Raw genomic sequence first — 14,773 nt, forward strand, 5'->3', positions numbered from 1 at the left:
CGGAAGAGTCCGGATAAAAGACAGACATAACCGGGCCTTAAAGGAAGACCCGGGAAGGCTTTAGGAGGGCCAGCCATGTGATGGCCGACCTTAGCAAGGGGCCGCCCATCTTATGGCCAGTTATATCCTTAGTGGGCAGGCCAAGGAAGCCCATAAAGGGGCTATGTTGGCCGGCCACACTAAAGGTACCCTAAAAGGGTGTTTCGTTAAAATACCTTATAATTAGGTTTTAGGAATCTAAGTTTGGGTCAAACACCTATTCTAGGGATTTCTATATAAGGACCTAATTAGACAACCTAAGGGAAAGTAAGAAAGTAAAAGGAGAGAAAACCTAAGCCAACTGAAAAGAAGTTCAGTGTAATTTCTCATAGAGAGAGAGCTGTCTGAAAAAGAGAGAAAAGGAGTTTCTCTCAATTATCTAGTCAAGAAGAAGGAAATCTTCATCTCAACCTTCAAGAAGGTCCTACTTGACTCGAAGGAGGGAGTTCAAGTTATACACTCGGTGTCATCACGAGCCTATAGTGGATAGATGTATTAGATACACACGAAACCCTACAGTGGCATCACGAGCCGTTTGCATGTATTGTCTTTTACTAGAAGAATTAGATTCAAACTTGAATAACTAGATAATAGTGTTTGAATGGAAATTTAAACATGCTTTTGATTAGATCAATCAATGACCTAAAACACTAAAACATTAGTTCTGATTCAAATTTCTCATCACGAACCCACCATATTTATCACACAATAATCCAAGCTCCATCTGTCTCTCTTTCCTTTCCAACTTCTGATTCAAATTTCTTTCCTTCCATTCTCATCACGAACCCACCATATTTATCACACAATAATCCAAGCTCCATCTATCTTTCTTTCCTTTCCAACTTCTGATTCAAATTTCTTTCCTTCTCAAGCTATCCTAGTAACGAGAGCCACAACTAGGGGCCTAAGGAGAAGTCATAGTTTAAACTAGTCGTGCTCAAGCCGACGAAACAACCCTGATAGCGAGAGCTACGACCAGGAGTCAAGGAGAAGTCCCAGTCCAAAATAGCATTGCTCAAGCGAGCAAACCAGTGGTGGTAGCGAGAGCCACGACCAGGGGCCAAGGGGAAGCCCTAGATGAACTTAACACCAGCAATCAACCAAACTGCGAAGAAAATACAAACCAATATACAAGGCTAGTTGAGTTTTTATTTTGCAGAGGGGATTAGTAAGTTAGGCCATGCATAATCAGGATAGGTCTAATTTGAATTTTATGCGCAGGAAAAGACATTCGGAGCAAAGCGTAGCAAGTTAGGAAAAAACATTAGTAAGCTTAGGATTATACTAACAGATTAATATTTTTGCTGTCAATATCTGAAGTATGCATGCAGGAACAAAAAATCAAAAGAAAGAAGAGATTTCACCAAGCAAAAATAAAATTGTTCATTGGTTCAAGAATATTGCTTACAAAAAGACCGTCGAACCCTACAACTGGTGAATGATTACACATCTGAAGAAGAAGAGGAAGAAGAAGTAGAGACAAAGAAGATACATAACAAAAAGGGAAAGACGGAGGGAGCCCAACAATCAAAGTAATTAAAACGATAACGGGAAAACAACAACTTTTATTTACTCTCAAAGGAAGTCTATTAGAAAAGAAAAACCAGCACTCACCAAAAGCCATTAAACAAAAGAAAAGGGTAGCCAATACATGGACAACCAATTATCTTTTGCGGACAACTATTTTACGTGGACAACTAGAAAAATTAAAAATTTATATGGACAACCGTGTTTAAGGGGACATCACTCTATTATTTTTCACTCATGTCCTCCAAGAATTAGAGCTTTTATATTAAGTTTTCCCTCTTTTCTTCCATAAACCCTTATTTTATTCTTTTTCTTCATTACCAACAAATTTGTAGAGAGAGAAAATCAATGGAAACGGGTCTTCTTCGTGAACCCTAAAACCCCTTGAAATAAAAAAAAAACCTAGAAAATTGAGTTTGGTACAAAAAAAAAACCCTAGAAAATTGTGTTCGTCGGTTTGAACTCATTGCTACTATTTGTGGTTGCTAAGAATGGCTTCTTTGACTTAGACATTGAAATCATGTGCTGAAATTCAGGAGCCATGAAATATCAATGTCATCCAAATTCAACTTGGTGTTTCATCTTTAATCCAACTAATCTTCTAAGAACCTAAATCTTCATTCAAATTCATCACAACCCATTTGAATCATCCTCAGATGACTCCTCTAGAATAATTCTTCTTCCTTTTCCGTTAATACCAGATCAAGATTTCTTCTTTCTAGCAGTAGAAATAGAGGAAGAAGATGATGAATTTGCAGTGAGTACCATTAGAGCACCAATACCTGAAGCAGTAACAAATGAATTAGCTTTTTTCATTGGAAAGAAGATATAAACATTATGTTGGACACGTCTCTTTTGGAGACTAAGGGTGACCCCACATTCCTAATTTCCCTCTAACTTGGTTTTGACCATCTCACTACCCCCTTCTTCGATGGAAAAGAAGTGGGAGTAGTTACAATAACCGAATGTCCGTAGCCTCCATCAATAATACAACAACTTACGGAGAGGATTGGGGTTAGAAGACTTTCAGAGTTTTATATTGCAGTTCTAATTTCTACTTAATCAACAATGGCTGAAAATATGTAACTTCCGCATATATTTAGAATTCAATTTCCTAACATTTGGTATCAGAGCCTGCCTTTAGCTTTGTTGATTAGTATTTAAAATTATTTATTATTTGTTAAGATATCTAAACCTATGATCTTCAATTATCGTTTAAGTTTAGATATGCGAAATAATATTGTTGAATCATTTTATTTGAAACAAATTTGATTTAAAGGTTCTTTGAAATATATCTCCATACTATAGACTTATATTGGATTTTAAAATCAAATCGATTTGACTAGTAAAACCGATTCTAGAAATGTTTTAGGAACGAAATCTGATGTTATTTTGTGTACATTTAATCGGTTATTACATGCTTAGATGTTGATCAGTTATTGGCGATCCATATTTGAGTAATATCTCGGGTGTTAGAGATATTTTAGTTGAGATTTTAGAATTCATGTTTGACCAAAATAGCAGGAGATATTTTAAGATTGAATAGTTCCGATTGCTCTAACATATAGCATATGGTTCAATTTTCAAAATTGGTTTGACTTAATATAAGCAAATTTCGGTGGGATATTTAGAAAATTGAATTTGTTTACTATTTAGTCAGTAAATTTGTGTCCCTGTTTTTTTTATGAACAAAATTTGTGTCAATGTTGTTAAGAGATTTTGCTTGATATTTGGGTTATTGTTTACTTAGTCAAACAAAATATTGGGAAGATATATACGGTAACATTAAATCTCCCATACGAATGAACTTAATATTTTAAGTGATGGATAATTTTTGGAGACTTTGTTTCCCAAATACTATAGTTAAACACTTACCAAGATTTCATAGGGATCATGCGCCGATAATTTTAAATACAGAGAGAACAAAAATCAGAGGTAGCATCCCGCTTCGGTTTGAAAGACACTGGACATTGCATAAAGATTTCGAATGTATTATGAAGGAAAAATGGAGACAGGGAAGAGGTGAGTTCACAGACAAGCTTAAACAACTAGGTGTGGAGTTGAAAAAGTGGAGTAGGCATTCAGTGGGGCATATATTCGAACTGATAAAGGAGACCAAGGAAACATTATTAAGAACACAAATGAGGGTTCCATCAGTCGACAACCTAGAAGAGGAAGCGCGGATAGTGAAGAAGTTTAAGGAATTCAGAAGAAATTTTCTAGAGGCAGAGAGCGAAGAAGTTTTGGGTGGAGGAAAATGATAGAAATACAAAAATTTTTCATCTTTCTGTATTGAACAGAAGACGAAAGAATAATATTTTCTCGGTTAAGCTACCGAATCAGACGTGGTCATCTGACCCATCAGTTATATCTAATACCTTTATTAAACACTTCTATAAAGCTTCAAGATCGGAACAAATAACTCCATTTCCTGATGGTTTGGAGTTGATGGACAAACCATTACTAGCAACAAAAAATCTAATGATTAGTCGTGTGCCGTCAAAGGAGGAGATATGGCATATTATTAATGAGATGAAGGTGGGGAAAGCACCAGGACCAGACGGGTTTTCAGCTGATTTTTATAAGCATTGTTGGACGGTAATAGGGACGAAGTCACACATCAGATTAAATATATATTTGAGTCAGGCAAGTTACTAGGTAATCTTAACCATAATTTTATTGCTCTTATTCCTAAAGTGCAGGCACTAGAAATACTGGCAGATTTCAAGCCTATTTCGTTATGTAATGTTTTATACCGAATAGTTGCTAAAATTCTTAGCAATCGGTTGAGACCATTACTAGACAATATCATATCTCAAGTACAGAATGCCTTCATTCCTGGACGACAGATTTCCGACAATATTATAATTGCGCAAGAACTTTTTCATTTTATTTCACTAACAACGGCGAAAGAGGGAGCTTTTGCCATGAAAGTAGATATGGCAAAAGCATATGACAGAATGGAATGGGATTTCTTAAGTGCAGTTCTGAAGAAGTTTGGGATTATAGCAAATACTCACAAGATCATTATAGTTGTGTGACTACAACATCTTTCTCACTATTATTGAATGGTAGACCAAAGGGTTTTTTCTATAGTAAGAGAGGTGATGTGGCGTTAAAATGCCACATTTGGATACTTTAACTTTGATGAGTTAGTTCTTTTCGTGTTTTATTTCTAATTATTTATAAGTTTTTCTTGGTAGGTACCTCATTTGGAGTTTGACTCTTAATTCGGAATAAAACGGAGCGTTTGTCACATTTTCATCTCATGTGGGAACCGTAAGGAAATAGCACCAGGGGTATTCGGGTCATTTTGGTGAAAAATCAGAGCTTAAATGGCAAGTTGAGTCAATGGTGAGTCCGACGGCGAAAACGGAAGTCGAATCGGAGTTCGGACCGGAAAATTATGGAAGAAAGAAACCGAGGATATTTTAATCTTTTCTGAGAATTAGATGTGTAGAGAAAATGATGAAGGCACTCTCTGGTTCTAGATGAAACTCAAAGGCAAGCCCAAAGCCCAAAGAAGAATGAACAAAATGGAAATCTTATGAGCACCCTTTAAAAGCCCAAATCAAAATAGACTTAAGACCAAGTCAAACTGAGTGGACCAAGTGAAGGTGGTCCTAGGTTCTAATTGACAAGTCTGACTTTGGTTTTAATAATCAAGGAGTTAGGGTTTTGGGGAGATCTCCATTAGGTATTTTAGAAAAAGCTAGAGAGAGAGAGAGGGAGGAGAAACCGCCGGCCATAGCTTGGCCGGCCGGGAAAACAACCAGCAGCTTCACGGGTGAGAAGAAGAGGTCGGAACATCAGCTTTTCTACTCGGGACAGCCATTGAAGGCGCCGGAAGAAGCAGCTCGGGCATCATTGAAGGCAGCTCGGCCTCTCATCTTGGTTTGACAGCAGCTAGCTGGAACAACTTAGCAGCTCGGGCAGTCGGGCTCCTCTTGGCAGCAGGTCAGACCTCCATTAGAGCAGCTCCAAAATTTGCACTTACTGCAGCTCGGGTTCACCATTAGATTTGCTCGGAACAGCAGCTTGAGAGGAGTCTACAGCAGTTCGGGACGCGTCTGCAGCAGCTAGGGGCAGTAGATGCTTGGCCGGAAAGCTTGAATCTGGCCGGATTAGTTTGTGGTGCTTCCGGCCATTATTTTGGCCGGAAAGTTTAGGGTTTTTACTGTCCATTCCATTGATTTGATGCTCCTTGTGTTTGATTGAGTTTTTGAGTTAATACATCTAGAGAGAGAAAGCTTAAGTGAAGCTTTCATGGTGGATTTTTCTTAAGGAAGAAGATGATACTGGCTGATAAGGGGAGGTCAAGTTCTGCTGAGAGGACACCCATTGTATACTGTTAAGAGGACCCCTGCATTCTGTTACAGGGAGATCGGCAGCACTTCAACACATATATTTCCCGTCGATCTTAGTCTCGCGCCTCATCGGAATAGGGAGATTCTCACCTTAACTCGTGTCTTTCTTTGTCTTCTTCCCATTTATTATTTGTATCGCCATGTCTAGCTAGCTTTTGTAGTCAGATACTCGTGAAACATTTTTGATGTGACAAAAGAGTTTTATTGCTTTTAATGATAAATCTTCCGGGTTTTTAGACCATTCATGGACTGGAATCTGAGTTAAACCAAGAGTTCGTTGACCCATCCAAGTAAATGGATGAAGTTAACTAACTTTTTATGCTTATAGATCATTAGTACTAGTCACTATCGACTTTGTGGATCGAAGTATCCCTCTCATTCGATTCTTGCTCGACTCTTCCCGAATCTCTCACCTTTAGTTTAGTTAGCCTTATTTGTTTATTTATTTGAAATCAATCCAAAAACCCAACTTATTATCTTTTTGTTTTTAGTCTGAGTTAGTGACTGACACTTAAACCGGTGGCTAGACTCTCTCGATATCTGAATTACCTCTCTATCCTTGAGGATCGATCCCGGTCTTACCGGGTTATTACTTGACGCCCGTATACTTGCGGGTGGAGACCTTTTAGGGTAACCTTTTAGGCCCATCAAGAGGGCTCTGTCAGGGTTGTCCTTTAAGTCCGTATTTGTTTATATAGTGCTTTGAAACTCTCACAAGACTGGTTTCTCAGGCAGAACGTTGTGGGCATTATAGTGGGATTAAAGTGAACAGATTTGCTCCAAGTATTAGTCATCTGATGATTGCAGATGACTTGTTTTTCTTTGGGAAAGCTTCAGATTATAATGTGGAGCAATTGAAGGTGGTATTAGACTTGTAGGCAGAATGTTCGGGATAATTAATAAATTTCAAAAAGTCGTCGATTCAGTTTAGTACTAACTGTGGGTTGGAAAGAAGAGATAGGGTCTTAAATTTATTGGGTGTAAAGGAGATGAAGAAGGATGAGGTTTATTTGGGAAATTATTTATTGAAGCCGAAACACAAGATAGCCTCTTATGATTTTATTCTAAAGAAGATAGAAAATAAATTAATGGGATGGAAGAGGAACTCACTCTCACATGCGGGACGAACGATTCTACTTAAGAGTGAGCTTGCTTCAATCCCGATTTATTTTCTTTCAACGAATATTGTGCCGAAAGGAGTTGTAGAAAGAATAGAGCGTTGTCAAAGAAATTTTTGGTGGGGACATAGTGAAAAGAAGGAGAAATTATATTTCATGAGTTGGGAAAAAATGAAAGCTGGCCAAAAAGATGGTGGTTTGGGTATTAGAGATGTGGGAATGGTGAATAAATCGTTGGTGGGCAAGTTAACTTAGATGTTTTTAACACAATCAGAAGCTTTGTGGGTAAAATTACTAAAAGCTAAATATCTCAAAACCGATAATTTTTGGGATTATAGAGAAAAACCAGGTGCTACAACTACGTGGAAAGGGATATTGGAGATGAGGAAATTTGTGAAGGAAGAGGCGTGTTTTTCGGTTGGGAATGGAAATTGTATTCGTATATGGGATGATCCATGGATACCAAGTCTAAGGGGGTTCAAGCCGGGCAAGAAAGAAGAAGGTATTGACCTTACCAATTTATTTCTTGTGAAGGACCTTATTGATGAGAATGGGGGTTGGAAGAAGATGGTTATAGAAGACAAATTTGATGAATTGTCGGCCAAGGCAATCTGTGAGATCCCACTTTCGAAAATAAATAAGAAGGATGAGTTGATTTGGATACATACATTAAACGGTGACTTTACTACAAAATCTTTATATACTTCCTTAGTAAAAGAGAAGCCTACATCGTGTAGAAGAGTTGAATTAGAAAATGGGTTATCATGGAGAAAATTATGGAAGAAGTTCAATGTGGTGCCGAGAGTTAAAATGTTTGTATGGAGATTACTTCAAAATACATTACCAACAAAGGTACGAATACTAAAATACAATAATGAAGTTTCCAGCATATGTGCTATTTGTGAGGAGGAAGAAGAAGATGATGATCACCTATTCAGATTATGTAAGAAGGCAAGGGAAATGTGGACGAGCTATCCCTTAAATTTACGAGTTGAAGGGGAAGAAAATTTTAAACAATTAATCTGCCGTTGGATGGGAAACAATGAAGAAGAGGAAGTAGTTATTGAGTATCGATTATATGTTATTTGGTGCTTATGGAAAGCAAGAAATGCTCGTGTCTTTAATGGAGTACAACCAGATGTGTACAAAATAATAAAAGAGGCTTCTACTATGCAAGCAGACTACTCGGTTGGGAGAGTAAATAGTGAAGAGCAGGTGAGTATACAAGTGGAGAAAGAAATGCAATACTGGAAACCACCGTCACCGGATTATCTAAAAATCAACTTCGACGGAGCGTTTTCGAATGATAAGGGAGGTGCAGCTGCTGTGTGCAGAAATGAGGAAGGTAAGTTCGTTATGGCTTTGATGAGGAAATTCAAATCTTCATCGGCAATGGAGACCGAAGCTATTGCAGCTCAGTTGGCAGTACAACGTGCTCTATCTATGCCAGAATATGAGTATATACTAGAAGGAGATGCATTGACAATCATAAAAACTTGTTCGAAGGATAGGGAGGTTATCCCATGGAAGATTAAACCAATTGTTATGGAAATTGTCGAGGGTCTTGCAAGGTTACAAAATACTTCGTTTAATTTTTGCTATCGTGAGGCAAATAAGGTAGCTCATATCTTAGCAAAATCTGCCTATACGAATGTTTCAAATCAAAGTACGGAAATCTATGAGATTCCAAATTCTATTGTAAGTCAGTTGGAGACAGATTGTTCCAACATGAATTCAAACTCAAGTACTTAATAAATTGAGGTATTAACCTCCTTTCACCAAAAAAAAAATTAAAAGTTTTATTTCTTTCTTTAAAAAGGAGATTTAAAGAAAGAATAATTTGAACCATGCAAAATTATTGTTATCAGTTAAGATTTATCTCTCTGCAAATTTTTATTATTTCCTTAAACAAGTGGGAGTAGGAATGAGATTTAAAAGCATTCGTAATCATATATGGATAAAACTTCATTAATCCACTTAATAGAAGGGAAATCAGCGTAGGTGTAAATGAGACTAATATCTACCATCGGATCGTGAAGACATCAACAACATGTACCGTTAGATGATGAAGACTTAACATAATATTATTTATATATCTTTCAAATATATTGTTTTATATTGTATTTATAAAAGATATATTATAATATTGAGAGGATATCTTAATTAGTCTTCTTACCTAATAGAGCGATAGTGAGACTCTATATATATTTCGGTTGTAATCAACAATTTTTATGGAATAAGAATTATCTCTTCTCTCTAATTCTATCATGGTATCAGAGCTAGGCGCACACGTGCTCCATGCCACCCGAAAAAAAAAAACACGTTTTAGGCTAACCACGCCACACATGAGGGGGCGTGTGAGAATAATCCCACATGGGAGAAGGGGTAACTAGCAACCAAAAATATAATGTCTAGGTCCTCTCTACTCATAGCCAATTGATTTTGAGTTGGATGACCACAAACTTATCATGGTATCAGAGCCTAAAAAATCTAACGAGTAATGAATTAGATCCTAGTGAGCTTCCGCAAAACCGGCGGCGGTAGCCAATATCAATGACTACCGTCCGCCGGAGTATTGTCTATTAATTTATTTTTTTTACTTATTTCTAAATTTGTGTTTCCTATCAATCATTTAGCTTAGAAAAAGAATAATAAACTTCTTGATCTATAATTGTTCCTACTTTTCCATAGTAGAAGAATGTTTAAGATCTAAAGGAGATAAAGAGAGAATGAGTTCTTGATGTCTTACATTACAAAGTTACTCCTTCCTTACAAGTGTCAACAATTTGATCTCATTTGTCAACTAAGTTCATCAAGATTTATAAACATCAAAACCTTGATTACTCCTAACTACCTTTTATCTTTCATTTCTCAAATCTCTCACTTTTTAGTTTACCTTCCTGTTCTCTAGAGGATGCGTGAATTCAATTTTCAATGATTATATCTTAATCGAGGTAAATTAAATCAAATTCTTCTAAATTTTTCTTTCTTTTCAATCTCATTACAGTAATTGGCTTCTATTCTACAGTATAATTTTCTTGGATCTTAATATTCTCTCTTTTATTAATCCATATAACTCTATCTCTTTCGTGGAGTTTTCATCGACCCCACTGCTTTTTTGCTGAAATCCTCTTTCTTTCTCATTTTCTCAAAAAAAAATAGAGTTTGACAAATCCATATAACTCTATTCTTTTTTTTTGGGGGGGCGGGGGGGGGGGGGGGGGGGGGGGGGTTTACAGACCTCATTGCTTTCTCGCTGAAATCCCGTTTCTTTCTCATTTTCTCAAAAAAAAAAAAAGAGTTTGACTAAGATTTTCTGAACTCAAGGGCTGCCTCATATTTTCTATTTTTTTCTTCTAATTTGATTTTCTTTCTAACAACAAAGGGAAAAATTGTGTTAAAAAAAAGAAGTTGATCTGACTCTGGTTTCCCACTTCTTATGTCATGGGTATATAAAAATACCGCATCCACTATTTTGAAAAAAAACTGAAAGGGGTTTAAAGGCCATAGATAAAGTTTGAAGAGGACTTGACAAATTACAAGAAGTATAATTTATATGGCAAGCTAAACAAGTCTAACGACCAGCTTAGCTTGAGGGGGAATGTAAATGAGACTAATATCTACCATCGGATTGTGAAGACATCAGCGACATGTACCGTTAGATGATGAAGACTTAACATGATATTATTTATATATCTTTCAAATATATTGTTTTATATTGTATTTATAAAAGATATATTTTAATATTGAGAGGATATCTTAATTAGTCTTCTTACCTAATAGAGCGATAGTGAGACTCTATATATATTTCGGTTGTAATCAACAATTTTTATGGAATAAGAATTATCTCTTCTCTCTAATTCTATCATGGTATCAGAGCAAGGCCCGCACGTGCTCCATGCCACCCCAAAACAAAACACGTGTTAGGCTAACCACGCCACACGTGAGGGGGCGTGTGAGAATAGTCCCACATGGGAGAAGGGGTAACTAGCAACCAAAAAATATAATGTCTAGATCCTCTCCACTCATAGCCAATTGGTTTTGAGTTGGATGACCACAAACTTATCATGGTATAAGAGCCTAAAAACTCTAAGAAGTATTGAATTAGATCCTAGTGAGCTTCCGCAAAACCGGCGGCGGTAGCCAATATCAATGACTACCGTCCGCCGGAGTATTGTCTATTAATTTTTTTTTTACTTATTTCTAAATTTGTGTTTCCTTTCAATCACTTAGCTTGGAAAAAGAATAATAAACTTCTTGATCTATAATTGTTCCTACTTTTCCATAGTAGAAGAATGTTTAAGATCTAAAGGAGATAAAGAGAGAATGAGTTCTTGATGTCTTACATTACAAAGTTACTCCTTCCTTGTAAGTTTCAACAATTTGATCTCATTTGTCAACTAAGTTCATCAAGATTTATAAACATCAAAACCTTGATTACTCCTAACTACCTTTTATCTTTCATTTCTCAAATCTCTCACTTTTTTGTTTACCTTCCTGTTCTCTAGAGGATGCGTGAATTCAATTTTCAATTATTATATCTTAATCGAGGTAAATTAAATCAAATTCTTCTAAATTTTTCTTTCTTTTCAATCTCATTACAGTAATTGGCTTCTATTCTACAGTATAATTTTCTTGGATCTTAATATTCTCTCTTTTATTAATCCATATAACTCTATCTCTTTCGTGGAGTTTTCAACGACCTCACTGCTTTCTTGCTGAAGTCCTCTCTCTTTCTCATTTTCTCAAAAAAATAGAGTTTGACTAATCTATATAACTCTATTCTCTCGTGGGGTTTTCACAGACCTCATTGCTTTCTCGCTGAAATCCTGTTTCTTTCTCATTTTCTTAAAAAAAAAGAGTTTGACTAAGATTTTCTGAACTCAAGGGCCGCCTCATATTTTCTATTTTTTTCTTCTAATTTGATTTTCTTTCTAACAACAAAGGGAAAAATTGTGTTAAAAAAAAAAGAAGTTGATCTGACTCTGGTTTCCCACTTCTTATGTCATGGGTATATAAAAATACCGCATCCACTATTTTGAAAAAAAACTGAAAGGGGTTTAAAGGCCATAGATAAAGTTTGAAGAGGACTTGACAAATTACAAGAAGTATAATTTATATGGCAAGCTAAACAAGTCTAACGACCAGCTTAGCTTGAGGGGGAATGTAAATGAGACTAATATCTACCATCGGATTGTGAAGACATCAGCGACATGTACCGTTAGATGATGAAGACTTAACATGATATTATTTATATATCTTTCAAATATATTGTTTTATATTGTATTTATAAAAGATATATTTTAATATTGAGAGGATATCTTAATTAGTCTTCTTACCTAATAGAGCGATAGTGAGACTCTATATATATTTCGGTTGTAATCAACAATTTTTATGGAATAAGAATTATCTCTTCTCTCTAATTCTATCATGGTATCAGAGCAAGGCCCGCACGTGCTCCATGCCACCCCAAAACAAAACACGTGTTAGGCTAACCACGCCACACGTGAGGGGGCGTGTGAGAATAGTCCCACATGGGAGAAGGGGTAACTAGCAACCAAAAAATATAATGTCTAGATCCTCTCCACTCATAGCCAATTGGTTTTGAGTTGGATGACCACAAACTTATCATGGTATAAGAGCCTAAAAACTCTAAGAAGTATTGAATTAGATCCTAGTGAGCTTCCGCAAAACCGGCGGCGGTAGCCAATATCAATGACTACCGTCCGCCGGAGTATTGTCTATTAATTTTTTTTTTACTTATTTCTAAATTTGTGTTTCCTTTCAATCACTTAGCTTGGAAAAAGAATAATAAACTTCTTGATCTATAATTGTTCCTACTTTTCCATAGTAGAAGAATGTTTAAGATCTAAAGGAGATAAAGAGAGAATGAGTTCTTGATGTCTTACATTACAAAGTTACTCCTTCCTTGTAAGTTTCAACAATTTGATCTCATTTGTCAACTAAGTTCATCAAGATTTATAAACATCAAAACCTTGATTACTCCTAACTACCTTTTATCTTTCATTTCTCAAATCTCTCACTTTTTTGTTTACCTTCCTGTTCTCTAGAGGATGCGTGAATTCAATTTTCAATTATTATATCTTAATCGAGGTAAATTAAATCAAATTCTTCTAAATTTTTCTTTCTTTTCAATCTCATTACAGTAATTGGCTTCTATTCTACAGTATAATTTTCTTGGATCTTAATATTCTCTCTTTTATTAATCCATATAACTCTATCTCTTTCGTGGAGTTTTCAACGACCTCACTGCTTTCTTGCTGAAGTCCTCTCTCTTTCTCATTTTCTCAAAAAAATAGAGTTTGACTAATCTATATAACTCTATTCTCTCGTGGGGTTTTCACAGACCTCATTGCTTTCTCGCTGAAATCCTGTTTCTTTCTCATTTTCTTAAAAAAAAAGAGTTTGACTAAGATTTTCTGAACTCAAGGGCCGCCTCATATTTTCTATTTTTTTCTTCTAATTTGATTTTCTTTCTAACAACAAAGGGAAAAATTGTGTTAAAAAAAAAAAGAAGTTGATCTGACTCTGGTTTCCCACTTCTTATGTCATGGGTATATAAAAATACCGCATCCACTATTTTGAAAAAAAACTGAAAGGGGTTTAAAGGCCATAGATAAAGTTTGAAGAGGACTTGACAAATTACAAGAAGTATAATTTATATGGCAAGCTAAACAAGTCTAACGACCAGCTTAGCTTGAGGGGGTATGTAAATGAGACTAATATCTACCATCGGATTGTGAAGACATCAGCGACATGTACCGTTAGATGATGAAGACTTAACATGATATTATTTATATATCTTTCAAATATATTGTTTTATATTGTATTTATAAAAGATATATTTTAATATTGAGAGGATATCTTAATTAGTCTTCTTACCTAATAGAGCGATAGTGAGACTCTATATATATTTCGGTTGTAATCAACAATTTTTATGGAATAAGAATTATCTCTTCTCTCTAATTCTATCATGGTATCAGAGCAAGGCCCGCACGTGCTCCATGCCACCCCAAAACAAAACACGTGTTAGGCTAACCACGCCACACGTGAGGGGGCGTGTGAGAATAGTCCCACATGGGAGAAGGGGTAACTAGCAACCAAAAAATATAATGTCTAGATCCTCTCCACTCATAGCCAATTGGTTTTGAGTTGGATGACCACAAACTTATCATGGTATAAGAGCCTAAAAACTCTAAGAAGTATTGAATTAGATCCTAGTGAGCTTCCGCAAAACCGGCGGCGGTAGCCAATATCAATGACTACCGTCCGCCGGAGTATTGTCTATTAATTTTTTTTTTACTTATTTCTAAATTTGTGTTTCCTTTCAATCACTTAGCTTGGAAAAAGAATAATAAACTTCTTGATCTATAATTGTTCCTACTTTTCCATAGTAGAAGAATGTTTAAGATCTAAAGGAGATAAAGAGAGAATGAGTTCTTGATGTCTTACATTACAAAGTTACTCCTTCCTTGTAAGTTTCAACAATTTGATCTCATTTGTCAACTAAGTTCATCAAGATTTATAAACATCAAAACCTTGATTACTCCTAACTACCTTTTATCTTTCATTTCTCAAATCTCTCACTTTTTTGTTTACCTTCCTGTTCTCTAGAGGATGCGTGAATTCAATTTTCAATTATTATATCTTAATCGAGGTAAATTAAATCAAATTCTTCTAAATTTTTCTTTCTTTTCAATC

The sequence above is a fragment of the Eschscholzia californica genome, unplaced genomic scaffold, assembly GCF_041429995.1.
Source record: "Eschscholzia californica isolate CP2 unplaced genomic scaffold, dmEscCali1.0.p SCAF_2, whole genome shotgun sequence".
Lineage (NCBI taxonomy): Eukaryota > Viridiplantae > Streptophyta > Magnoliopsida > Ranunculales > Papaveraceae > Eschscholzia > Eschscholzia californica.